Genomic DNA, 26,042 nt, shown 5'->3' with positions numbered 1-26,042 from the left:
TTCTGAAGGAGACAGGAATACCAGACCACCTGACCTGCCTCTTGAGAAACCTGTATGCAGGTTAGGAAGCAACAGTTTGAACTGCACATGGAACAACAAACTGGCTCCAAATAGGAAAAGGAGTATGTCAAGGCTGTATATTGTCACCCTGCTTATTTAACTTATATGCAGAGTACATCATGAGAAACACTGGGCTGGAGGAAGCACAAGCGGAAGTCAAGATTGCCAGGAGAAATATCAATAACCTCAGATATGCAGATAACAACACCCTTATGGCTGAAAGTGAAGAAGAACTAAAGAGCCTCTTGATGAAAGTGAAAGAGGAGAGTGAAAAAGCTGGCTTATAGCTCAACATTCAGAAAACTAAGATCATGGCATCTGGTCCCATCACTTCATGGCAAACAGATGGGGAAACAGTGAAAATAGTGGCTGACTTAATTTTTGGGGGCTCCAAAATCACTGCAGATGGTGATTGCAGCAATGAAATTCAAAGATGCTTTACTCCTTGGAAGGAAAGTTATGACCAACCTAGACAGCATACTGAAAAGCAGAGACATTACTTTGTCAACAAAGGTCCCCCAAATCAAGGCTATGGTGTTTCCAGTACTCAAGTATGGATGTGAGAAGTTGGACTATAAAGAAAGCTGAGCGCCAAAGAATTGATGCTTTTGAACTGTGGTGTTGGAGAAGACTCTTGAGAGTCCCTTGGACTGCAAGGAGATCCAACCAGTCCATCCTAAAGGAGATCAGTTCTGGGTGCTCACTGGAAGGACTGATGCTGAAGCTGAAACTCCAATACTTTGGCCACCTGATGCGAAGAGCTGACTCATTTAAAAAGACCCTGATGCTGGGAAAGATTGAGGGCAGGAGGAGAAGGAGACAACAGAAGATGAGATGGTTGGATGGCATCACCGACTCAATGGACATGGGTTTGGGTGTACTCCGGGAGTTGGTGATGGACAGGGAGGCCTGGCGTGCTGCAGTTCATGGGGTCGCAAAGAGTCAGACAAGACTGAGTGACTGAACTGAACTTAAAATATAAAATTAATATGTCATTTTTCAGGTTATTATAACTGAATCTAGATATACTATGAGGGTTTTTGTTTTTAAAAAAATTCATATAGCAAACCCAGGCTATTTTGTGAACCACCCCCCCCCCAAAAAAGGGTTAAATTTTGAAAACTAGAGCATTACAATGGAACTTCAATAATTTTTCATGTGGGGTGGGTTTGGATATTGAGCGAAAAAACAGGGCTATATTTCACATAAGTTTAAATAAGACTCAGAAATGAAATTTGTATTCTATGATAAATTAAGAGAAATTAGAATAATCATGCCATTAAAGAAAAGCTTCAATTTGAGTTCAAGTCCTACTGTGGTTATAGTTCATATAGCATAGAAAATAAATTTTTATTTATTTATTGTTAAGGCCATAAGTGAATTCCAACTTTTAAAAATCTCTAACAGTACTCACAAAAGTCTGCTTCTTTTTATTTTTAAAAAGTTAAGTAGATCAGCAGAGGGTGAACCCTCTAATCTTCACCTGAATATTGATTAGCACATATGTAGTTTGATTTCCTCAGTGAGGAAACCACACAAGGTCCTAAAAAGAACCAGCTAAAGAGTGTTGAGGAAACAATTTCTGAAGCTCACAGACTAGGAATAGTTCCTGCCCCTATCAGCTAGAATGTAAAACTTCATCATCATATAGTATTAAGTAGAGCAGTTGGAAGGATTTTGTGTCTGTAGAAGGCCAAAATTATCTGGGCTGCTCTGATCCTGCCTAGCAAAGATTAAAAGCAAGACCTAAGAAAGATCAAACTGCTTCCAAGTAACTTAACTATGTCACAAAATAAAAATATGTGTAAGAATACAAAAATATCTATTACTTAACCATGTAAAATGTATACTGTATGGCATCCAATAAAAAATTAGCAGCATTCAAAGAAAGGAAAATATGATACACAAAGAGGAGAAAAATCAACTGATGCAAACCCACAAATGACACAGACGATAGAATATTCAAAGACACTAAGTTGTTGTTATTAGTCTGTGTGATAAGTTGCTTGATTCCAACTCTTTGCAGTCCTAAGGACTATAGTCCACCAGGCTCCTCTGTCCATGGGGATTCTCCAGGCAAAAATACTGGAGTGAGTTGTCATGCCTTCCTCCAGGGCATCTTCCTGACCCAGGGATCAAACCCAAGACTCTTATTATTAGTCTAGTAGACTTAAAACGCCAAGTATAGATATGAAAAATTTTTAAAAATACACAAATCAAACATCTAGAAGTAATTACAACAATATCTGAGGTGGAAAACATGCTAAATAGATTAATGACAGAGCAGACATTACAGAAAACATTAGTGGACTTGGAAGACATAGCCATAAAAATTATCCAAATTAAAAGAGATCAGTGACCTGTGCAACATGATAAAGTATATTCTGATTTCTAATATATGCATAACAGAATCCACAAAAGAGAGAGGACAGAAAAAAAATATTTAAAGAAACAGTGGGTGAAAATTTGCCAAATTTTATGAAAATTGGAAATCTGCAGATCCAAGAAAACTGACCAAACCCGAAGCATATGAGATAAGAAAACTACACCAAGATACATCAAAATCAAATTATTTAAAAGGAGTGATAGAGAGAAAACATTAAAGAAAAAGCTAGAAAAAAAAAAAAAAAGTTAGACAGAGAAGACATCATCGAGAGAAAAAAGAAAAAAAATGTTTATCTGAAGCAGTGAAGTCAGAGGAAAGTGAAGAAACACCTCTAAAGTACCAAAAAAAAATAAGTGCCAACCTAGGATTCTTTACCCGACAAAAACACCTTTCAGACATACAAAAACTGAAAGAATTAATCACCAGAAGACTGAAAGAAATTTTAAAGAAGTCCTTCAGGTAAGAAGAAAACAATACCAGATAGAAACTAATCTACACAGGGATGTCCTTGGTGGTCCAGTGGTTAAGAACCTACCTTCCAATGCAGGGGATACAGGTTCAATCCCTGGTCTGGGAAGATCCCACATACTACAGAGCAACTAAGTCCGTGCACCAGAACAGTGCCGCAACTACTGAGCCTGCATGAAACAGCGATTGAAGCCCATGTACCTAAAGCCTATGCTCCACAAGAGAAACCACTGCAATGAGAAGCCCTCACACTCTAACAAAGAGTAGCCCCCGTTCACTACATCTAAAGAAAGCCCAATGTACAGCAACAAAGATCCAGTGAAGCCATAAATAAATAATTTTTTTTTAAAAATAAATCAATCTACACAAAGAAATGGATAACTATAAAATATTAAGTACTTTCAAAATACAACTGTTTGAAGCAAAAGTAATAATAGTATATTGTTGCATTCTCAGTCACTTCAGTTGTATCCAACTCTTTGTGACCCTGTGAACTGTAGCCCACCAGGTTCCTCTGTCCATGGGATTCTCCAAGGCAAGAATACTGGAGTGGGTTGCCATGCCATCTTCCCATCCAGGGATCAAACCCAGGTCTCCCGCATCGTAGGTGGTTTCTTTACCATCTGAGTCACTCAGAAGGTTTACAGAAGTAAAATATATGACAGTAATAACACAAAGGTGGAAAGAAAAAAACCAGAAATATAGCATTTTAAGTACAGTATACTTAAAATGTATACTATAGTTTTTAGTTTAGTTTAGTATACTATTTCATGTATAGTATACATGAAGCAGTATAATACCACTTGAAAGCAGACTGTGATAAGGTAAAGATGCATATTACCTACCCTAAGGCAATCACCAAAGTAACAAAGGTATAGCTTAATCAGGCAACAAGAGAGGTAAGGGGAAACAAGAAATAACCCAAAACATGAGACAAAGAGAAAAAGGAAACAACAAAGCAAACAAAAAATAGCAAGGAGGTAGAAGCACCTTAAACCACATTTAGAAAGTTACATTAAGGGTTTTTTTGTACCAAACATAATCTGTATTCACTGCTGGTGAGAATTCAAAGTGGCACAGCCACTTTCAAAGATAGTTTGGCACTTTCTCATAAAACTAAACACACTCTCACCACGTGATCCAGCAATCATGCTACTTGTTATTTACCCAATGAAATTGAAAACTTATGTCCACACAAAAACTACAGGACGTATTACACAAGGAGTATGCCCAAACATAATCTATGGACTTTAGTTAATAATAATGCCTCAGTATTGGCTCATCAATTCTAACAAATGTACCACGCTAATACAAGATGTTGATAACAGGGAAAACTGTGTTTGTGGTGGGGCATGTGTGTGAGGGAATATTCAGGAACACTCTTTTTTAATTACATTAAGTTTTAAACATCTACCCCAATCAAAAAAAAAAAAAAGCTGTAAAGACTTAAATATTGATATTAAGACATGATGCCACAAAACTCCTAGAAGAGAACACAGGCAAAACATTCTGTGACATAAACTGTACCAATGCTTTCTTAGGTCAGTCTCCCAAAGGCAATTAAAAAAGAAGCAAAATGGGACCTAACCAAACTTATAAAGCTTTTCCACAGCAAAGGAAACCATAAATAAAATGAAAAGACAACCTACAGACTGGGAGAAAATATTTGCAAATGATACAACTGACAAGGACTTAGTTTCCAAAATACATAAACAGCTCATACCACTCAAAAACAACAATAAAAACAATCCAATAAAAAATGGGCAGACCTAAATAGACATTTTCCCAAAGGAGACATTTAGATGGCCAACAGGCACATCAAAAGATGCTCAGTATCACTAATTATTAGCAAAATGCAAATCAAAACTACACCCTCATACCAGTCAGAAAGGCCATATCATTTAAAAGTATTCAAATAACAAATGTTGGAGAGGGTGGGGAGAAAAAGGAGCCCTCCTACATTGTTGGGAGGAATGTAAACTAGCGCAGCGAGTAGGGAAAACAGTATGGAGGTTCCTTAAAAAACTAAAAATAAGAGTATTCCCTGGTAGTCCAATGGTTGGGACTCCAACCTTTCAATGTCAAGGGCACAGACAGGTTCAGTCCCTGGCTGGGGAGCTAAGATCCTATGCCACATGGCACAGCCAAAAAATTAATTAATTAAATGGTTCATTTAAAGAAAGTAAGTCCATCCTTTATCCTGAGGTTTAAAAAAAACCAACTAAAAACAGAGTTGCCATAAGATCCAGCGATCCCACTCCTGGGCATATATCCAGAGAAAACTATGTAATTTGAAAAGATACATGCACCCTGATGTTCATAGCAGCAGTATTCAAAACACAGAAGCAACCTAAATGTCCATCGACAAATGACTAGATAAAGAAGATGTTGTGTGTCTGTGTATAAAGTGGGATGTTGTTGCTGCTGTTTAGTTGCTAAGATTTGTTCAACTCTTCTGTGACCCCATGGGCTGTAGCCCACCAGGCTCCTCTGTCCATGGGATTTTTCTAGGCAAGATACTGGAGTGGGTTGCCATTTCCTTCTTCAGGGAATCTCCAAACCCAGGGATCGAACCCACGTCTCTTGAATTGGCAAGAAAATTCTTTACCACTCAGGCACCAGGGAAGCCCATTTCACATGCTAGCAAGGTTATGCTCAGAGACTTTCAAGGTAGGCTTCAGCAACATGTGAACCAAGAACTTTCAGATATACAAGTTGGATTTCAAAGGGACAAAGGAACCAGGGATCAAACTGCCAGCATTTGCTGGATCACGGAGAAAGCAAGGGAGTTCCAGAAAAACATCCATTTCTGCTCCATTGACTAAGCTAAAGCCTTGACTGTGTGGATCACAACAAACTGTGGAAAATTCTTAAAGAGGTGGGAGTACCAGACCTCCTTACCTGTCTCCTGAGAAACCTGTATATGGGTCAAGAAGCAACTTGAAAACCGGACAGGGAACAACGGACTGGTTCAAAACTGGAAAGATGTACGACAAGGCTGTATATTGTCACCCTGACTGTTTAACTTCTAAGAAGAGCACATCATGCAAAACGCCAGGCTAGGCGAATCAAAAGCTGGAATCAAGACTGCAGGGAGAAATATCAACAACCTGAGATATGCAGATGATACCCCTTTACTGGCAGAAAGTGAAGAGGAACTAAAGAGCCTCTTGATGAAGGTGAAAGAGGAGACTGAAAAAGCTGGCTTTAAACTCAACAGTCAAATCTAAAAGGAAATAATATTTGTTCACAGACCTCAGTAAAGTGAGGATATGATTGATAAACAATCAATCAACTTACTACTAGGTTGGCATTACAAGTCATGTTCTGCACATTATGGTTTATATGTATATGAGTGATACAAAAATATTTCACTCCCTTTGGAAGTTTAAATATTGACTCTAATTTTGTTTATATATTCCACTTGTCTCTTTTCATGGCTAACAGAGGACATAAATGAAACAAAACTGTATTTTCATATTGTGTTTCCATTAAAGTGTTTTCTATCACTCTTTAGGTGGGAAGGGGGAGATAAGCTACAGTCGGGGGGAAAACATTTGCAGTTCAGTTCAGTCACTCAGTCATATCTGATTCTTTGCAACCCCATGGACTACAGCATGCCAGGCTTTACTGTCCATCACCAACTTTCTGCTCAAACTCATATCCATCGAGTCGGTGATGCCATCCAACCATCTTATCCTCTGTTGTCCCCTTCTCCTGCCTTCAATCTTTCCCAGCATCAGGGTCTTTTCCACTGAGTCAGTTCTTCTCATCAGGTGGCCAAAGAATTGGAGTTTCAGCTTCAGCATTAGTCCTTCCAATGAGTATTCAGGACTGATTTCCTTTAGGACTGGCTGGTTTGATCTCCTTGCAGTCCAAGGGACTCTCGAGAGTCTTCTCCAACACCACAGTTCAAAAGCACCAATTCTTCATCACTCAGCCTTCTTTATGGTCCAACTCTTAAAACCATATGTGATTACTGGAAAAACCACAGCCTTGACTAGACAGACCTTTGTCAGCAAAGTAATGTCTCTGCTTTCTAATATGCTGTCTAGGTTGGTCATAGCTTTTCTTCCAAGGAGTGTCTTTTAATTTCATGGCTGCAGTCACCATCTGCAGTGATTTTGGAGCCCCCCAAAATAAAGTCTGTCACTATTTCCATTGTTTCCCCATCTATCTGCTATGAAGTGATAGGACCAGATGCCATGATCTTCATTTTTTAAATGTTGAGTTTTAAGACAGCTTTTTCACTCTCCCTTTTCACTTTCATCAAGAGGTTCTTGGTTCTTCACTTTCTGCCATGAGGGTGGTGTCATCTGCATATCTGAGGTTATTAATATTTCTCCCAGCAATCTTGATTCCAGCTTGTGCTTCATCCAGCCTGGCATTTCACATGATTTGCTCTGCAAATAAGTTAAATAAGCAGGGTGACAATATACAGCCTTGACTTACTCCTTTTCCAATTTGGAACCAGCCCACTGTTCCATGTCTGGTTCTAACTATTGCTTCTTGACCTACATACAGATTTCTCTGGAGACAGGTCAGGTGGTCTGGTATTCCCATCTCTTTAAGAATTTTCCACAGTTTGTTGTGATCCACACAGCCAAAGGCTTTGGAGTAATCAATAAAGCAGATGTTTTTCTGTAATTCTCTTGTTTTTTCGATGATCCAACAGATGTTGGCACTTGATCTCTGGTTCCTCTGCCTTTTCTAAATCTAGCTTCAACATCTGGAAGTTCTCGGTTCATATAGCTGTTGAAGCTTGGCTTGGAGAATTTTGAGTATTACTTTGCTAGCGTGTGAGATGAGTGAAATTGTGCAGTACTTTGAACATTCTTTGGCATTGCCTTTCTTTGGGACTGGAATGAAAACTGACCTTTTCCTGTGGCCACTGCTGAGTTTTCCAAATATGCTGCTGAATATTGAATGCAGCACTTTAACAGCATCATCTTTTAGGATTTGAAATAGCTCAACTGGAATTTCAAATCCTTAAAGATGATGAAAACATTTGCACACACCTAATAAAGGAACTCGGAGAAGGCAATGGCACCCCACTCCAGTACTCTTGCCTGGAAAATCCTATGGATGGAGGAGCCTGGTAGGCTGTGGTCCATGGGGTCGCTAAGAGTCGGACACGACTGAGCGACTTCACTTTCACTTTTCACTTTCACACATTGGAGAAGGAAATGGCAACCCACTCCAGTGTTCTTGCCTGGAGAATCCCAGGGATGGGGGAGCCTGGTGGGCTGCCATCTATGGGATCACACAGAGTCGGACACGACTGAAGTGACTTAGCAGCAGCAGTAGCAATAAAAGAACTTGTATCCAGGACATATAAAGAGCTCTCAAAACACAGTAAGAGGGCTTCCCTGGTTGTTCAGTGGTAAAGAATCTGCCTGCCAATGCAGGAGACACTGGTTTGATCCCTGATCTAGGACAATCCCACATGCTGGGGAGCTGCTGAGCCTGTGCACAACTGCTGAGCCCTTATGCTGCAACTGCTGAAGCCCGAGTGCCCTAGAGCCCACTGCTCCACAGCAAGAGAAGCCCTCGTAATGAGAAGCCCATGATCGCAACTGGAGAGCAGCCCCAGCTTTGCAACAAGAGAAACCCTGTGCAGCAACCAAGACCCAGCACAGCCAACAATAAATAAATGAAATCATTAAAAACAAACAAACAAAAACCCAACACACAATAAGACAAAGAATCTAATTATCAAAATACAGGCAAAATACCTAAACAGACACTTCATCATAAAAGATATACAGATGTTAAATAAGCACAAGAAATGATACGCAACAACATTTATCATCAAGGAAATGCAAATTATAACTATAATGAGATTCTCCTACACGCCTATTAAAACATCTAAAATTAAAAAGACTGACCAGGGACTTCCCTCGTGATCCAGGGGTTAGGACTCTGTGATTCCACTGCAGGGGGCACAGGGTTCAGTGAGGGAACTAAGATCCTGCATGCCACACAGTGTGGCCAAAAAAAAAATAGATTAGCCATGCCAAATTTGATGAGGCTATAGAGCAACTGGAACTCTAATACATGGCTGGTAAGAATTAGAAAAGAAAAAAATGGGACAAGCACTTTGGAAAACAATTTGTCGTTTCTTTTTTGTTGTTTTTCTTTTTTGGCCATGCAGCATAGCTGGTACAATCTCAGTCCCCTGACCAGGGACTCAACAAGATCCACAGCAGGTAAAGCCCAGAATCTTAACCTCTAGGCCACCAGGGAACTCCCAGCATTTTTTTTAAAACATATCTACTCTGGGTCCCAATCTTTCTACTCCCAAGTAACTGTCCAAGAGAAACGAAAGCATATATCCATATAGACTTGTACACGAATATTCATAGCAGCTTTGTTTGTAATAGTCAGAAAGAGAAAACAACCCAAATGTCTACTAACAGGTGAATGGATGCATATGGTGTTACATCCACACAATGGAATACAATGAGGCAATAAAAAAGAAAGAACTATTGATACACAACATGAATTAATCTCAAAATTATGCTGAGTGAAAGATAAAAAACTGAGTGCACACTATATGGTTTTGTTTATATAAAATTCTAGAAAATGCCAACTAATCTACAGTGATAGAAAGCAGATCAGTGGTTGCCTGGAGTAGAGAAATGAGGTGGAAGGGCCCGAGGAAACGTTTGGGTGTGATATGTTCATTACCTCAATTATGGTGACTGTCTCATGGCTATACACATATGTCAAAATTTATTGTACCCTCTAAATATATACAGTTTGTTGTATTTATACCTCAATAAAACCATTTTTAAAAAGTCAGGCCTTTCTTTCCCTCTTTCCTTACAAATTAGAGGCAGTAATTATACTAACAAAAGAGTTCCTCCATATATTTTAATTTCTTTTTGTATTACTTTCTTCAAATTATTTGTAGGAAAAATTCAAAGCACCTTCTTGGATCATTCATGGACTAAACAAAACACATTTTATTTTAAAAATTCAAGTTACAGAATCTCAGCAAAGGTAACATAAAAATTTATTCAACAAAAAACATAAAAATAAATGATTAACTAACCATGTAATCATTAACATGAAATAAAATCTGCCATGAACTCTATACAGTTTTGTGAAGGTTAAGGGGTGAGATTTTCTTAAATCATCTTCAAAAAGTTCCTTACTTGACAGTTTTCCTATGATCTTATCTAACACACATAAGTGTTACTATGACAGACTTTTGGACTCTATTCACAGAGCCAGCCTATCCAATGCTGAACTATTTTTCATAGCAACAATAAAATTACAGATGATTATCATATGGCAAAAAAAACCAGTGCTCCAGTAAGTAGGTAAGCATTTCGTTTGTCACCTGTTTACAGTGTCAAGCTTAAGAGTAGTTTTTTCAGTAAGGTACAGCAGAGACTAATGTTGAATAAAAGGCTCAAATTTTAATTCCTTCCAAGCAATAGTGGTACAGCTTATACTGAAACAGTACTTTGCTTCAATATAAATCATCCAGCCTGCAAAGTAGTTCTATCTAAACAGTAGCAATTGAACTCTCAGGCATTCAAAATACTTTAGTTTCACACTTTAAAAATATTTCCTAGGCAAAATATACATATTTATAGTTCCCTTCACCACCAGCATCACCCTCCCCCAAAGAAAGGGAAACCAGCTGCCCCCAAAGCTCCAGGCAACTTCTGAAAACAGGAAGCAGAGTAACTGAAACGGCAGGGTAAGCCTTGAGTATGCTGCAGCCTGGTTAGCAAGGCCATTTTAATGTCTGTTTCAGGTCACGTCAGTAGCTCACTTGGAAAGAAGTGAGTAGCACTTCAATACAGTATGTAGCACAGATCCATCTGGCAAACTTTTCTCACATAGCAATTTGAACCAAATATTCATTTTTCAGTGGAATACGTGTATCACTATAGGCAATATATAATGATAACAGTAATACAAACACTTAGTGTTTTACTAAATTTCACTGGAAATTATTTTGTGTTTGAAATATAAAATTAGGAATTTATAAGTTTTATAATCAACCATTCTCATTCTCAAAACAATGAACACTGCTCTGAGACTTGAATGGAAAGGATATTTTTAAACGGCTTTTTCAAATTTCCTCACTTTAACCTGAAATTTATTTTATTTTCAAAAATACGACTTTCACTGCATATGGCGCTGTGCTCAGTTGTGTTTGATTCTTTGCAGCCCCATGGACTGTAGCCAGCCAGGCTCCTCTGTCCACGGAATTTTCCAGGCAAGAATACTGGAGTGGGGTGCATTTCCTACTCCAGGGGATCTTTCCGATCTAGGAATCAAACCTGTGTCTCTTGTGTCGCCAGCTCACCTGCACTGGCAGGCGGACTCTTTATCACTAGTAACTGAATGTTACACATATTAAACTGTTATAGTTGACTATACGGAAAAAGAAAAGTTAAAGCTATATTGCCCATATGTATGCCTGGTATCACACTAACATTTTACACATAACTCTTGATAATCCTAATCCTTGACAGATGAGCAGTAAAACCAAGAAACTGTAGAGGTACATTAGCTGGTTACATCATTATGTTGCCATCAAGGGCCCCTTCTGTAAGAAGACCACAAACCAATTTACTTACAAATACAGTCCCTGGAAAACAAAGTAAGCCAGATCCAAATTCAGATTAATTTGTCTAACGATACTGCTAAAAATCTAAATCACAGTTTATGTAGTTAATAGGCCCACCCCTAAATCAAAGAACAGCACTCTGAAATAAAATACAGCTTTGCAAGTATTCTTGTAACCTTTGTTTCTTCTAATCATAAAACACATGAAAGAAAATAATCACATAAATTAAGACGAAGGAATACTAATTTCTCCCCAAAAGTAATAAGACTCCTTGGGTGGTGGTGGTTGTTTAGTTGCTAAGTCGTGTCCAACTCTTGTGACCCCGTGGACTGTAGCCTGCCAGACTCCTCTGTCCATGGGATTCTCCAGGCAATAATATTGGAGTGGGTTGCCATCTCCTTCTCCAGTAAGACTCCTTAAAAGTGTGTTATGTATAAACTATTAAATGTTTCATTAACTCCTGTCTTTTTAGTTTATAAGGAACAGTTTTTTGCTCATTTTTCATTCAGTTCTTTATATCATTTGCCCATATTTTACATTTGTGTAAAAGACTAAGTTTACACATCAAGTGATACAGATGGCTAACAAATTCCAACTAATAAAATCTCACTTACCTATCCACAAATATCACTAGCTATTCTCGTACCCTACTTTATTTTTCTTTTTTGAACATTTACACTTCTAGATTTAACATATTTGACAGTTTTATACTGCCAAGTCATTCTCTCTAAAATGCAAGTTCCACTAGTGTTTTATTCACTGCTGTATCCTCAGTTCCTGGAAATGCAGACTTGAAATATACAGGCAGAAATAAACTCTTAAACCTCTATATTTGGAGCATTTTGCTTTTCAGAAGCTAATTTCTGTGTACACCTGAAAATGCAAGATTACACAGGTTCTTTTTAATGCTCTAAATCAATCTTCATGAAATCTTACTCTTGGTTCAAAAACGCATAAGATTCTTAGCTTGATTAATATAGTATTTTGCTAACATTTCGACACCAGGCCTTCAAACAAAAGGTTCCCTGTTCTCTGATGGAAAACAACAAAACTAAGAAGAGATCTTGTCAAATGAGAAATGTACCACCTGTTGCCAGGACAACTTGTTTTTCTTCTTCAAGCAACAACATGCTCCAATCTCTAGTTTGAAACCGTAACTAGAAAATGTGACTGTATTGCATATGTTCCTAAACTTCCAAAAATAGACCCAAAAAAGACCCAAATTTTATGTTATCCTGAACACTTTACTGCTGCTACTCCTAGAATTCCATTAACTCTGCCACATCACACAGAGTTCATCCGTATATGAAGGTTGCTTTCAACTGAATGATCTGAGTAATACTAGACCTTCAACAACAACATAGTTGTTGACAGAAAGGAGCAAGACAGCATGTAAAGAAAGCGTTTTAAATGACTATGCTTGAGAATATGTAGTACAGCAGTTCCCCCTAACCCTTATCCAAGAGGGGACACATTCTGAGACCCCCAGTGGATGCCTGAAACTGGATAGTATGGAATGCTATATAAGCTATATTTTCCCCTATACATATATACCTACGATAAAGCTTAACTTACAAATAGGGCACACAAGAGGCATGTTAACTACAATAAATAATAATAAAACAATTTCAACAATACAACTGTAACAAAAGTCATGTGAACGTGGTCTCTCACTCAATATCTTACTCTACCATATTCATACTTCTTCTGGTGATGATATAAGATGATAAAATGCCTATGTAGGGAATTCCCTGGTGGTCCAGTGGCTAAGACTCTGCACTCCTGATACAGGGGGGCTGGGTTCTATCCCTGGTCAGGGAACTGGATCCCACATGCCACAACTAAGATTCTATGCAGCCAAATAAATAAAAATAAATGTTTAAAATAAAATGCCTATGTAATGAGATGAAGGTGAGGGATGTAGGCATTGTGACACAGTGTTAGTTAGGCTACTCTTGATCTTCTGATGATATGTCAGGAGGAGAATTATTTGCTTTGGGTGATTCTGGATTACTGGGCCATAAGGAGGTCAATGATTGGGGATCCCGGACAGGACAGTGCTAGATTTCACCACATTACTCAGAATGGCATACTCACATTACACAATCTAAAACTTATGACTTGTTTATTTCTGGAATGTAATATTTTCAGGCTGTGACTGCAGGTAACTGAAACTGTGGAATGCAAAACTGTGGATGAGGGGTGACCACCATAGGACTTTTATTTCTTCAAAACACTGCTATAATTAGCTAAGGTCAAACGCATAAAGGTAACAGAGCAGAACTGTTTTTACATTCAGCTAACATATAATACTTTGCAATGGATGATTTAATAATGATTCATGAATATCTTTTTAAAAAGCTGATGGGGACTTCCCTGATGGTCCAGGGGTTAGGAATCTGCCTTGTGGTGCAGGGGGTACAGGTTCGATCCCTGTTCAGAGAATGAAGATCCCATGTGCTGCAGAGAAACTAGGCCTAAGAGGAGCAGCTACTGAACCTAAGCACTCTGGAGCCTGGGCACCGCAATTATCACCATGACAGTTCTACCTTTTTATTATATACATTCATATATATGGCTTAGTTCACTTATTTGATGAAAATTCGGAGATATGGGACTTCCCTGGTAGTCTAGTGGTTAAGAATCAGCCTTCCAATGCAGGGGACACAGATTCAATCGCTAGTCTGGGAAGACCCCCAGGCAGCAGAGCAACTGACCCTACGCGCCACAATTACTGAAGCCCAGGCTCCCTAGAGCTGGTGCTCCAACAAGTGAAGCCACCACAACGAGTAGCCCTCAGGCAGCAATGAAGACCCAATGCAGCAAAAAAGAAGAAAAAACAATTTTTTAAAAAATTCAGAGATATGTATAAATTCAATGTCTTAGTAATGCTAACATAATAATGGCTAACTTTCCCAGTGGCTCAGAAGTAAAGAATTCACTTGCCAATGCAGGAGACATGCGTTCGATCCCTGGGTGGGGAAGATCCTTAGGAGAAAGAAATGGCAACCCATTCCTGTATTCTTGCCTGGGAAATCCCACAGACAGAGGAGACTGGCAGGCTACAGTCCATGAGGTCCCAAACGAGTTGGACACGACTTAGCGACTAAACAACAATAAAACATTTAATTAGCGCTCACTTTTTCATGTATTATTCTAAGCTCTCTATATATTTTATCTGACTTCTCACAACAACCATATGAATTAGGTACCATTATCTTCATTATACAAAGAAGAAAACACCATAAAGAAGATAAATAATTTGACCAAGATTATAGAAACAAACTTGTAGTAAAGAGTACAGATTCTGGAGCCATACTGACCAAGTTTAAAACTTGGTTCAAATGCTAATTAGTTCTGTAACTGAGCAAATTATACAATCACCTCAGATTCTTCTACTCCAAAATGGTCAGTTGGAACAAGGATTTAATGCATCAATAAGTGCAACATACTAAGAACAGTGGCTGGCACACAGTGCATGATAAATTATAATATTTATAATACTAGAGACCACAGGGTTTAATACTTATGACTTCTGCACAATGTAGTAAATACTTTATGTTTGAAGGAATGTTATAGTAGGTTTCTACTTTTAGAGTCCAAACTTCAGAGTGTCCATTAAATGCCACAGGCTATACAATTTCACACATTTTTTTCATGTCAATCTAAGTATCCTAAATATAATCTACTATCGGTTTCTTTCTTTCCTGAAAGCTCTCAGTTCCTCCTAGGATTATGTCATCAAACCTATTGCAAAAGTCAATAATTTAAGGCTAAGAATACAGCATTCACTGATTTCAGATTTGTGAAAGATCCCAATGTTACATCTTGGTGTTATTTACAGCAAGATACCATGCTGAAACTCTTACAAATATATCTTAAAATGTTCGCAATTTTCATACAGAATCTTTGAGCTGTTTCAAGCTCTCCACATTTAGCACGGTTCAGATAACAAAATTTTCACAATTTAGTGCATAACAAAAGCCATGCAGTCTTTAGAATTTACAGAGTAATTTCATAACAAACACAATGGCAGAAAAAGAATGTGTAACACAAATGCTAACTGAACACCATATTAAAGATAAGACTAAGCAGAAAAAATAGCATCTAAACCTAAATATAAAAAAAGCAAAACCATGTAACTTTTAGAAAATAAAAAAAGATGAAAAGCCTTAGGACATCAAGGTAGAGAAGACTTTCTTGGATAATAAACACAAACCATAAAGGAAAAGATGGACAAATTTGACTAGGTTAAAATTTATAGTTTATACCTGCCAAAAACATTTGGTCTGAATTTAAATACCCTGCCAAAAAACATTTAGTCTGAATTTAAATACCCAAGGAAATGATCAGACAAATCCAAATTGAGGTATGTTCTATAAAACAACTAACCTGGACTCTTCAAATATCATCAATATTACGAAAACAAACAAAAATCTGGGGCTCTGTTGTGGATTAAAGGTAACTAAAGGGACATGGTAACTAAATGCAACTCATGATCCTGAACCAGGGATGGGGCTGAAGAATAACTATAAAGGTCATTATTGGGACAACTGAGAAATTTTTAATATGCACTGTATGTTAGATAATAATGTTAAATTCATATTAACTGTGATAATTATACTGTAGGTTTATAGGTCATCCTTGCTTTTAGGATATTTAAGTATTAATATATCTTTTGAGAGATGAAATGTCATGATGTCTACAACTTACTTTTAAACAGTTTAGAGAAAAAAATCTATATAGGAAAGAAAACAAACATGGCCGTGTTAGCAACTGGTGAATCCAGGTGAAAGGTGTAAGTGTATTCACTGAACTACCACTGCACTTTTCTGTAGGACTGAAATTTTTCAAATAAAAAGTTGGAATAAAAATGTAAAACTTAAAAAAATCTAAAACTTGGACTTCCCAGTTGTCTCGGTGAAGAATCTGCCTGCCAATGCAGGACGTACGGGTTCCATCCCTGATCAAGGAAGATCCCACATATGGCAGAGTGACTAAGTCAGTGCTCCACAACTACTGAGTCAGAACTATAAACCTCAGGAGCCCTGCGCAACTACTGAGCCCATGTGATGCAACTATTGAAGCCTACATGCCCTAGAGCCTGTGCTCTGCAATGAGAAGCCACTGCAGTGAGAAGCCTGTGTACCACAACTAGAGAGGAGGCGCTGCTCTCCACAACTAGAGAAAGCCCAGGCAGTAACGAAGACCTAGCACAATCAAAAATAAACAAACAAGTATTTTTTTTAAAATGTAAAACTTGGGACTTCCCTGGTGGTCGTGACTAAGAGTTCAAGTTCCCAATGCAGGGGCCCTGGATTCGATCCCTGGTCAGGGCAAAAACAATGTTAAACACCATCACTAGTCATTATGGAAATGCAAATTAAAACCACAAAGAGATATCACTGCTCACCTGACAGAAAAGTTATTATAAAAAAAAAAAAATCCCAAGAAATAACAAGTGCTGGTGAGGCTGTGGAAAGAAAGGAACCCTCAGGGGCCCTGGATTTGATCCCTGGTCAAATTCTTCACCACTGAGTCACCTGGGAAGCCCAAGTTTTACAGTTGTTGGTTTTTTTTAAGTTTTACATTTTTATTCCAACTTTTTATTTGAAAAATTTCAGTCCTACAGAGAAGTACAGTGGTAGTTCAGTGAATACACTTACATCTTTCTTGGATTCACGAGTTGTTAACACTTTACCACAGATATACCCAGTGTATCCAAATAAATCAAATAAATATAGTTTAAAAAAAAAATGTAAAGCTCGTGCACAACAAAAAGTAAAGAGCAATCAAACACTGAGAGGACATCGCAATATCATAACAGGGAGAGTGTCAGTATAAAGTAGAGATAAAGAGCTGCAAACTAATGATAGAAAAGAAAATAGGCCAACAGAAAAAAAAGAAGGATATGAACAGCAATTACAGAGAACAAAAATCTCACAATAAATGGATGCAAACAGAATAAATCATTACAATAAACGGAAAAGCATATTAAAATGAATTGAGCTTGATTTTAAAATTGAAGAGTCTGACAATATCCATGTTTGCAAGGATATGGCAAAATGGGAACTCTCACAACCTGCTGATGGGTATTTCCTATTTAGTGTTTTGGAAAATAATTTGACCTTATCTAATAAAGGTGAAGATCCTCATACTCTACAACCTAAGAATTCCCTAGGCTTAGAATTCTCTCACACCTGTAAATAACATGACACATCGAAGAATGTTTATTACAGCACTGTTAACAACAGCAAAAAAGGCAGAAACCCCTACATATTCATAAACAAACTGGGTTATTCACATAATGCAATATTATAGAGCACTTGAGATGAACGAACTTAAGATATATCTATCAACATGGATATGCAGCAAAAACAATGTTAAACAACATCACTAATCATTAGGGAAATGCAAATTAAAACCACAAAGAGATATCACTGCTCACCTGACAGAAAAGTTATTATTAAAAAAAAAAAAAACAAGAAATAACAAGTGCTGGTGAGGATGTGGAGAGAAGGAACCCTCATATACTGTAGGTGGAAACATAAATTGGTGTAGCCACTAGGGAAGACAGTATGAACATCCCTCGAAAAAGTAAGTATAGAACTACCATATGATCTAGCTTCTAAGGATATTTATCCAAAGTATATGAAAACACTAATCTGAAAAAAGATACATGCACACCCCTATGTTCATTCTGGTATTATTCACAATAGCCAGGATTGGAATCAATGGATGAAAAGATGTGGTATATATGTACATATATACACAATGGAATACTACTTAGTCATAAGACAATGACTTCCTGGTGGCTCAGACGGTAAAGCGTCTGCCTACAATGTGGGAGACCCGGGTTCAATCCCTGGGTCAAGAAGATCTCCTGGAGAAGGAAATGGCAACCCACTCCAGTATTCTTGTCTGGAAAATCCCATGGACGGAGAAGCCTGGTAGGCCCCAGTCCATGGAGTCACAAAGACTCGGACACTACGGAGTGACTTCACTTTCACTTTCATAAGACAATGAAATCTTGACACATGCAGTAACACTGATAGACATTAAGGATATTATGCTAAGTGAAGCAAGCCAGATGGAGAAAGACAAACACCGTATGATTCCACTCATATGTGTAATACAAAAAACTAATAAACAAACAATAAATAAACCAACACAAACAAAAACATAGACAGAAAAGAGTACTAATGACCACAGGGGCAGTGGGAGAGGAAAAGGGAAATGGGTAAAGGAGATCAACTATATGGTGCTCGATGGACACTACATTTTTGGTGGTGAGCAAAGGGTGTACAGAATTAGAAATACTATATTTGTGAAACTTATATAATGCTATAAATCAATGCACTTCAATAAAATTAATTTTAAAAAGAACAAACAGGCTCAATATTGGGATAAACCTGGAAACACAAGCTGGGCAAGAAGTCAAACATAGCCCCCTCCAAAAAACATACTCCCCCGAAAATCTTCATATGGGGACTTCCCTGGTGGTCCAGTGATTAAGAATTCGCCTGCCAATGCAGGGGACACCGTTTCAATCCCTGGTCTAGGAAGTTTCCATATGCCATGGGGCAACTAAGCCAGTGTGCCCCAACTACTGAGCCTGCTCTCTGCAACAAGAGAAGCCGCCGCAACAAGAAGCACTTGTACCACAGCTAGAGAGCAGCCCCGGCTCGCCACAATTAGAGAAAGCGCAAGCGCAGCAATGAAGACCCAGCACCACCAAATAAACTAATCAAAACATTTAAAAATCTTCATATGAGCTTCTTTCAACAATGCTTTATCATAAAATATCTTCAAAAATATAAACAATGACTCAAAAACAAGCTTTTTATTGTGCATAGTACATTAAACAAGAGAATCATGTGCGTAACATATTAAACAAGAGCATATGCCCTTTTATGGACATACACATATTAGTAAAACTATATAAATATAATGGGAATAATTACTGAATTCATGAAAGGGCAAAAGAGAGGAACAGTATCAGCAAGGGTTCATACAGGCCTTACCTGCATTGGTAATTTTATCCCTTTGAAAAATACAGTAAATTGAAAGGAGAGACTACACAATTAGAACAGGGACTAATATGGGGCAAAAAACCCACAAAATAAATATGAACTGTAATTAAGATGATTACATTATATTCTGTATTTTAATATATTTAAAATATTAAAGAAATCCCATTAAATTGAACCAAGAAGCATTAAAAAACATATACTCCATGGACATCTGAAAGGGAAACATACTAACACAGTGGGCCCTCAGAATCCATGGGGGCGCTGGTTCTAGGATACACACCCCCTCGTCACAGACACCAAAATTCCCAGATGCTCAAGCTCCTTATATAAAATGGCACAGTACAGTCGTCCTTCTGATTTTTCCCCATTTTGCAGCCAGATACGACAGGCCTACTATATACAACCAACTTGCTGATATCATATTTTTGTTGCTGTTAAGTCATGTCCAACTCTCTGTGACCTCATGAATGCCAGGCTTCTCTGTCCTCCACTATCCTCTGGAACTTGCATGTATATTTTTATATGTACATATATGTATTTTATATATACATATAAAACATACAGGGAATTCCCTGGCAGTCCAGTGGTTAGGACTCTGCACTTCCACTGCAGGGGGCACGGAGTCAGTCCCTGATCGGGGAACAAGGAACCTACAGTATATATTCAACCATTAAACTTCAGGCACCAGATTTCAATCTTCTCTTTCCAAGGAGACCCTGACACTGCAGCCTTTTTCATCTCACACTCTTGATAATGCTTCCCAACCAAAAGAAACACACAAAAGAACAAATAGTTCAACAATGAGTCAATTTAATTCTGATTCTGTATTTCACCCAAACAGGGGGTCATTTTGCTGCTCTGCTTGCCATTTTGCTGGGGGTGGGGGGGTGGGGTGGGGGTGGGGGTGGTACTGCTGAAGTTGTTTTTCATGAAAAGGAAAACAGCCACTGCAAACTTTGGTAACCAATCATAGGACACAAATTTCAAATGATATTTGCTTTAAGGTAATTGCTTTAAATGGTAAAAAGTCACATGACATTTACTCTGTTCAAAAGACAAGGACTTGACACTCCATAACAATTTGCTATCAATTTCCTTAAAACAAGTAACTTTTTCAGGGCTAAACTTTAAAAATGAAAACAAACACCAGCTACTTGTAAATAAGGGCTGTCTTGCTTCATTAATTTTGCTCTATCTGCAAGAAACCCATGTAGCCTATCTTCTGAATAGTTTACTCGAATTTCTCTCTCCAGTTTTATTTCATACTATTGATCTACCAAACTCTTTGTTTTAGTGACAGCAATCTATTCAGCAAACCCTCAATATATCCACTTTTGCATTTTTTCCTTACTCTCAAGTGTCACTTTCTTGTTTTCCCTGATTCCGCCAACCTACAGTAATCTCTCCATTTTGAACCAAAAAAAAAAAACCACACAGTACTAATAGCTAACATTTACAGAGAATTTAATGGGTGCTACCCACTCCAGTGTTCTTGCCTGGAGAATCCCAGGGACGGGTGAGCCTGGTGGGCTTCCATCTGTGGGCTTGCACAGAGTCGGACATGACTGAAGCGACTTAGCAGCAGCAGTGTTACTTCAATGGAATTATCCCACTGAACCAACACAACTCTGAAATTTGTTCTATTTTTCCCTTTTTCATGGTGAGAGAAACTGAGTGAAGTTCTCTTAAGGTTAGTTCTCCAAGGGTGCATGAATGGTATGGCAAGCCAGGTATCAAACACAGACTCCAAAACCCAGGCCCTTAAACATGTGTGATGCCATCTCCTGGCTCAGTGCCCTTGTATTGACCACCTTTACTGCTCATATGTCATTTAATATATGCCCTGTGATATTTAACATTTTGTGTTCCGAAATGTTGCCTAAGCAGCTCAAAATATTACATTCATTCAACAAAAATTTACTGAGAGCCTATATGCCAGGCACTATTGACTAGTAGGCATAAAATCATGTTATGGAGCCTCCACAAAAGAAAAGTAGATGAATTCTCTAGATACATGGATGACATCCAGATATGTGGGGAAGCGCAAAATTTAAAATATGTAAAAGGAATTATAACTACATAAAAATTATATTTACATAAGAACTGGAAAAGGGGCATCCCTGGTGGTCCAGTGCTTAAGAATCTGCCCTTCAATGCAATGGACACTGGTTTGATCCCTGGTCCCGTGGGAAGATCCCACATGCTTTCCTGTAACTAAGCCCTGTTCACCACAACTGCTGAGCCCACGTGCTACAACTAGTGAAGTCCACTGTGGCCATGCGCCACAACAAGAGAAGCTGCTCATCAGAACTAGAGAGTAGCCCCTGTTTGCCACAACTAGAGAAAAGCCCACACAGCAACGAAGACCCACCACAGCCAAAAAATAAATAAATCTTAAAAAAATAAAGAACTAGAAAAGATATTTGTCACAAATAATATGATAAAGTTGGGGGATTTTTTTAACTATTAAATTTTGATTTTGGGTAAGAAAGGCAAGCAATAAAAAGATGTACTTTAAAAACAAGTTTTATGCTCTCTCTTTACCCCATTAAGCAGTAGAAATTAGAAATAGTCTAGAGGCAGAAGATGAACGTTTGGCCAACATTCCCCTTTCCCTGGCTTTCTTTAGGAAGCTACACCTGAAATAACTAATCAGGCTTGCAGATACCCTTTGTAAATATCTATATAAATCTCCCTACAATTATAAACTTTTGGAAACCTGTAGCCGATTATAAATTTTCAAACAATGGAATCAAATCTTGGAGCTGAATGAACCCTTGCCAAGTATCTCCTTGGGCTCTCTCATTTTACAGACTAGTTGATCATTAAATTCTAAAATCTAAATTCTGGGTTGATGAGAATAATGTAGCAAGCTATACCGAAATGTGGTGGCTTACATTGCAACAGAAAAGCATTTCCAAAATAAAGTTTATGCGCGCTAGCATCAGCCCAGCATGTGGAGTTCTGCTTTTAATTACAAGCTGTGTCTTCTTGAACTTAACCTCTTCAGGCCTGGATGCCTTCATCTGGAAAAATTCTAACCATGTTGAAAAGTGTCGAGGTAAATATCTGAAAGGACCCTTCATTACGGTTCCACGATAAATGGCACTCTTTCACATTACAGTTACCAGAGTTTGCATATACTGCTTTAAGAGGCAAAATGAACAGTATATAAACAATATGAAACAAGTTCAATCATGAAGAATCTGGACACGCACACCTACGCACAAAAACAACCCTATAACGGTGACTAGTCACTGCAGAGCCCTGCACTTACAACGCATCCTCAAAACAAGGGCCCAAAGCCAACAGCAAGGGAAAACGCTACATCTGACATCCAACTCTACCTACTTGCCTTTAAAAGCTCAGGCCTACCACAGTCAAAGCCCCCAAACGTCATGCTTGTAACTACAGGTTCAGGCCTTAGATTCGCATCTCACTCTCGGCTCTCAAGGGCTTCAGGGGTCCCCAGGAAAAGAATGCACTGCCACCAGACAGTTGGCCCCGGACTCGAGAGCCACTGGGAAAAAACTAGCACGTTTTTCTCGTGGCGGCTTGCAATTCGAAGTGAGCTTTCCAGGAAGTGCTGAAAACGACCAAACTGGCATGTGGGCTTTCAGTTGGCAATTTCTGGTCGTTCTTGCTACAACGCAGTCAACCTTGCATCCTAACAACACAGCTGCCGGCTACTTCCTCGGGGAGAGGGGGGGTCGACCGGGAACGCGCACGGGGTGGGGAGGCCCATTAACTTGGCGGAAAGGCAGACGTCGGGTACTGACGGGAGGAAGCCAGGCGTCGGCAGGAAAAAATAAGCTGAACTGAGTAAAGGGGTGTTTGCCCGAGGTAGGATGGGGGCTACCACCAGCGTGAGGGAAAAGCAGGGGAACGGGCCGGAATGCGGCGAGACTGACTGCGGAGGCTAGGGGCCGCGCTCAGAGAGTAAGGCGGGTCCCGGCGAGCCCAAGACCGGGAAACAATGGCGCGAGCGTGACGTGGGGCCGGGGGCGTCGCCGCGGCGCGGAGGAAGGGGCTGCTCTGAGGCTGGGGGCTAACTGGGGTTGGGGGCGTGCGGAATCTGGGGTGCGGGGTCCGCGGGCGCGCAGGCGGGCACTCAGACCAGAGGAGCCTGACGGGCACAGCAGCCGAGTAGGACCGCTGCGGGGGCAGGTGGGGGGCCCTGGCACAGGTCGCGCGCTCTGCCGCGCACCCTCCCTTGCTCCCTCGCTCCCTCGCTCCCCGCCCGCCCGCGGGTCCCGCCGCACTCACCGGCCCCGCCGCACGGCAGCAATCCCAGCGCGCAACTGCCGCAGCCTCCTGGGCGCGCGCTCTCCCCGCCCCCGCCGCCCCGGCACCGCCCCCCTGCTCGCGCCCTGCCAGGGACCGGAGCGCTGTTCCGTCCCCCAGCTCCGCCGCAGAACCCGGCCGCCGCGACGCTCCCTGGCCACGCGGCGGGAGTGCGGGCGCTAGGCGGGCCTGCGTCCCGGTCCCTCGCGCGGGTCTGGGGATTGTCAAATAACAGAACATCGCCTGCTGCTGAGCTGTGGGGTGACGCACGTTGACAACCCTTCCATGTCCCTTAGGTCTCCATCCCTGGGCCTTCTGCAGGGCCCTGGACTACTTCACTGACACTCCGAAGCTTACCCTCAGCGGGGTGGAGGCATCCGTTTTCCCAGTCACAGAATCTGCCAGACGAAAGGACCTCAAAAAGTCCTCTGGCCCAAACTACGCCTGAGTCCCAGTAATGACTAAAAGTACGACTTGGAGGTTTGTCAGAAAGGGTTGGAGTCTCCGTTCCACAGCTCGCCAACTGTGTGACCTTGTGCGATATACCTTAGTTCATCATACCACTTCCCTCATCCTTAATACAGGTGTTAATACATCCTTAACAACACTGCCTACCTCTTAGGATGATGACAGAATGAAATAAGATAATAGAGGAAGTGTCCTCGGCACAGTCCTGGCACATAACCCTCAAGAAAATCTCCTACCCTAACCAACTCGCGTCTGAAAGAGCTCCTCAATGATAGAAAGCCTTAGCCTCAACAGCTCTGACCAGCCAGAAGGTGTTTCCTAAGCGTCCACTCTCTGGCCCAAGTCCTAGCCTTTAGAGCCTCAGAGAACAAACAGGTCTAATCTCTCTCCCACCTTCTGCTTTTCAGATACTTGAAGACTTCTGCCCAAGATCTTCTCTTTTCCAGACTAGTATCTCCCATTGCTTCCATTGTTTCTTCCTTTGTCCTGATTTTGAGGGTCCCTGTCCTCATTCTTCTTACACACGTGGTCAGTTTGATTGTGGCTCCTTCAGAGTATGTTGCCCAAGACTGAATCAAATGTTTGTGATACCATCAGAGCAAACCAGGCCTCGTAGGGCTTATTGCCTTGCATTCAAGAAATAAAATTCTTGGCACCTGCACTATTGACTCATTGAGCTTGCAGTCAACTAAAACTTCCAAGGCTTTTTAATAAGTGCTCTGCTGGAATATTTCTACCCTCTCTTGTGTTTTTGAGCCAAGTTCAGTACAGGTTGGCTGAGGACAGGCCCTGAACTCTTACCTGTTGGATTTTTCAGGATATGTGGGGAAAAGAAATAGGAGTTTGAAGGTAGTCTGACACTACCTTTAAACCAAGTGCACGTGGAAAAAGGCCAGAGTTTGTATCTAAAGATCATGGCACTAAGCAAATAAATATATATATGCAATGTGATCAAAATGAAGTGCATGCACAAACACACACACACATACACACCAAGACTAGAAGGAAATATGTAATTGAGTATGGTTTTCATAGTGGTTTTCTCTCAGTGATAAGAATTAGGGCGAGTTCTTCTTTATACTTTTTCGTAAACTTCCCAGATTTTCTACATTGTTTATATTTCTTTTGTAATCAAGAACTTTTGTTTCCAAAAGAAAAAAATCAGAAAAAAAATTTTAAATCAGAGAGATAAAATAAAGACAAAAAATGGGAAACAAAGGGATAACAGACTAGGAGAAAACATTTGTTAATATATAAAACAAAGGATTTGTATCTGCAACATATAAAGGATGCAACAAATCAAGAAGAAAAAAATTCACTACAAAAATGGGCAAATGTAAATAGGCAGTTCACAGAAAGAAAGTTATAAATTACCAGTAAGAATACAGAAAGATGCCCAAGCTCAGTAGTAACCAGGGAAATGGAATTAAAACTGAAACTGGCAACAATTTTCAAGCTTCATAATATCAAAAGAATGTAAATTGGCACAGCCACTTTAGAGGGCAATCAGACAACATCTATTAAATCCATGTCTCAGCAATGCCACTTCTAGTTATCTACTATAATCCGATGTTTTGGAGGTATGAACAAGGATAATTGCTATGATACTGCTAATAAAGAAAATTTTTATCAGTCAAAATGCCCACCTATAGGGCAATGGCCAAATAAAATATAGAAAACTCTTACAGTAAAGGAATTCTGTAGAGTTCCAATTTAAATAAGTGACCTATATGTTAATTTACATCTATCT

The 26,042-nt window shown here is 39.6% G+C and overlaps 1 protein-coding gene across 2 annotated transcripts in view; it reads right to left on the bottom strand.

Moving 5' to 3' along the window:
• Positions 1–23,875, bottom strand: part of NT5C2 (5'-nucleotidase, cytosolic II) — a 97,998-nt gene extending 74,123 nt beyond the window's left edge. For both annotated transcript variants that reach the window (XM_043475536.1, XM_043475537.1), the window contains exon 1: positions 23,807–23,875. The gene's annotated coding sequence lies outside the window, so the exon portion shown is untranslated. The remainder of the gene's footprint in view (positions 1–23,806) is intronic.
• Positions 23,876–26,042: the final 2,167 nt, after the last annotated feature.

This window comes from Cervus canadensis, chromosome 8 (assembly GCF_019320065.1).
Source record: "Cervus canadensis isolate Bull #8, Minnesota chromosome 8, ASM1932006v1, whole genome shotgun sequence".
NCBI lineage: Eukaryota > Metazoa > Chordata > Mammalia > Artiodactyla > Cervidae > Cervus > Cervus canadensis.
The sequence above is the reverse complement of the archived record's forward strand: the minus strand, read 5'-3'. Positions and strand labels throughout refer to the sequence as shown.